The 2,500-nt window shown below is 71.2% G+C and overlaps 1 non-coding gene across 1 annotated transcript; it reads left to right on the top strand.

Annotated features, from left to right (window-relative positions):
* Positions 1–1,686: 1,686 nt before the first annotated feature.
* LOC128823824 (5S ribosomal RNA) lies at positions 1,687–1,805 on the top strand. Its single transcript, XR_008442058.1, has one exon. It is a non-coding gene; the product is annotated as a 5S ribosomal RNA (ribosomal RNA).
* The last annotated feature ends 695 nt before the right edge of the window (positions 1,806–2,500 follow it).

Genomic DNA, 2,500 nt, shown 5'->3' with positions numbered 1-2,500 from the left:
CGCCACCTCGTGGTTCCCTCGGTCGGCCGAGACGGCGTTGGGCGACCCCTTCCGGACATCCGCGAGACGACCGGCCGTCAGGTCAACCCATTCGCTCCAAAGGGGTTGACCCGGTGGCCGGGAGGGGACTTTGAAAATTTTTCAGACTTGGAAAACTTTTTTTTTTTTTTTTTTTTTCCCCCCAGCCCGCTTCCTCCGGGTTGACCCGGTGGCCGAGCGTCTCACCGTCCCCGGACGCAGCGAGGTACTGCCTCCCGGCCGTCAGGATCGGGCCCACGGAAGTCTGATTTTTTAAAAAAAATTGCCGACGCCACCGCGGAGGGCTACCCGGCCACCCCGGGCCCCGGAGCCGGAAAAGGGAAGAAAAGGATCGGGCCCACTAGAGACATGGACCCGGCCGCCAAGCAGGCCGCCCTGGGCTCACCCTCCCCGGCCGCAGCGAGGGACATCCTCCCGGCCGACAGGATCGGGCCCCTGGAAGTCTGGGGGGGGGGGGGGAAATCCGCCTCACGCCTCCGAGGAGGGCTGCCCGGGCGGGCCGGGCCCCGGAGCTCGGAAAAAAAAAAAAAAAACACCCCAAAAAAGGATCGGGCCCACTAGAGACATGGACCAGGCCGCCCTGGGCTCACCCTCCCCGGCCGCAGCGAGGGACTGCCTCCCGGCCGACTGGATCGGGCCCCTGGAAGTCTGGAAAAAAGAATGGAACCTGACGCCTCCGAGGAGGGGGCGCCCAGGGAAGGAGGGAGATCCGGGTCGACCTGGTGACCGGACGGGAAAGCGGCCACCGGGCGTGCCCGTTCAAACCTAGGGGTTGACCTGGCGGCCGGAAAGCAAACCGGCCACTGGCTAGCCCCGTCGGCAACCTACGGGTTGACCTGGTGGCCGGGAAGCGAACCGGCCAGCAGGTGAACCCGTTCGATTCCACGGGTTGACCTGGTGCCCGGGAGGGGACTCTGAAAAATGTTCAGCCCTTTCGGCTCGGGGTTGACCTGGTGGCCGAGAGGGGACTCGGACGGCAGGCAAGCCGCCCTGGCCTCACCCACCCCGGCCGCAGCGAGGGACTGCCTCCCGGCCGACTGGATCGGGCCCCTGGAAGTCTGGGGGGAAAAAGAAAATGGAACCTGACGCCTCCGAGGAGGGGGCGCCCAGGGAAGGAGGGAGATCCGGGTTGACCTGGTGACCGGACGGGAAAGCGGCCACCGGGCGTGCCCGTTCAAACCTACGGGTTGACCTGGTGGCCGGGAAGCGAACCGGCCAGCAGGCGAACCCGTTCGATTCCACGGGTTGACCTGGTGCCCGGGAGGGGACTCTGAAAAATTTTCAGCCCTTTCGGCTCGGGGTTGACCTGGTGGCCGAGAGGGGACTCGGACGGCAGGCAAGCCGCCCTGGGCTCACCCTCCCCGGCCGCAGCGAGGGACTGCCCCCCACCCACCCACCCCCCCCCCCGGCTGACAGGATCAGGGCGCACTGGATGTCCGGGACAATATTTTCCCCGACGCCGGGGAGGGCGGGCGGGCGGAGGGGCTCTGGCGGCCAGCCCGGGCCCCGGAGCTCGAGAAGGAAAAAAGGACCGGGCCCGCGAGAGACGGGGGCCCTGCCGCAGGGGGGCAGTCCGACCGGGGCTCACCGTGCGGCAGGCCCGGGCGTCGGCAGGGGAAAGCGGGCGAGGAGGCGCGGGGGCCGGGTGCCTACGGCCATACCGGACCGAACGCCCCCGATCCCGTCCGATCTCGGAAGGTAAACCGTCCCGGGCCTGGCTAGTACTTGGATGGGTGACCGCCTGGGAATCCCAGGTGCCGTAGGCAGCTTTTCCCGGTCCGAGCCAGCTCTCTCTCCTTTTCTGGGGAGGAAGGAGAGGGGGGGGACGGGCCGGAAAGCCCCTCGTCGCTCCTGCCGAGTCGGAGGTCGCGGCCGCAGGTCACGGGTCTGGGCGCCTGGGGTCCGGCTCCCCACCCGGCTTCCTCCGCGGAGGACCCACCGAAGCCGCTGGGGGAGACCCCGGGCATGGGGCGGACTGGCCCGGACCCTCCCGGCCGCCGGCCCGCAGGACCGCCCCGAATCCCCCCGCCCCGCGGCCACCCAGGCCAGGCCTGGCCAGGCGGGACGGACGGCGGGTGTCCAGCGCCCAGCGGCTTCCGCCAGCGGGGACCCACGGCCCCCAAAGCCGCAGGGGGAGGCCCCGGGCCCGGGACGGACTCGCTCGGACCCCCTGCGCCCGGGCGCCGGCTCGCGGGACCGCCCCGAATCCCCCCGCGGCCACCCAGGCCAGGCCTGGCCAGGCGGGACGGACGGCGGGTGTCCAGCGCCCAGCGGCTTCCTCCAGCGGGGACCCACGGCCCCCAGAGCCGCAGGGGGACACCCCGGGGCCGGGACGGACTCGCTCGGACGCGCTCGGACCCCCTGCGCCCGGCCGCCGGCTCGCGGGACCGCCCCGAATCCCCCGCCCCGCGGCCACCCAGGCCAGGCCTGGCCAGGCGGGACGGACGGCGGGTGTCCAGCG

The sequence above is a fragment of the Malaclemys terrapin genome, chromosome 15, assembly GCF_027887155.1.
Source record: "Malaclemys terrapin pileata isolate rMalTer1 chromosome 15, rMalTer1.hap1, whole genome shotgun sequence".
Taxonomy (NCBI): Eukaryota; Metazoa; Chordata; order Testudines; family Emydidae; genus Malaclemys; species Malaclemys terrapin.
The sequence above is the reverse complement of the archived record's forward strand: the minus strand, read 5'-3'. Positions and strand labels throughout refer to the sequence as shown.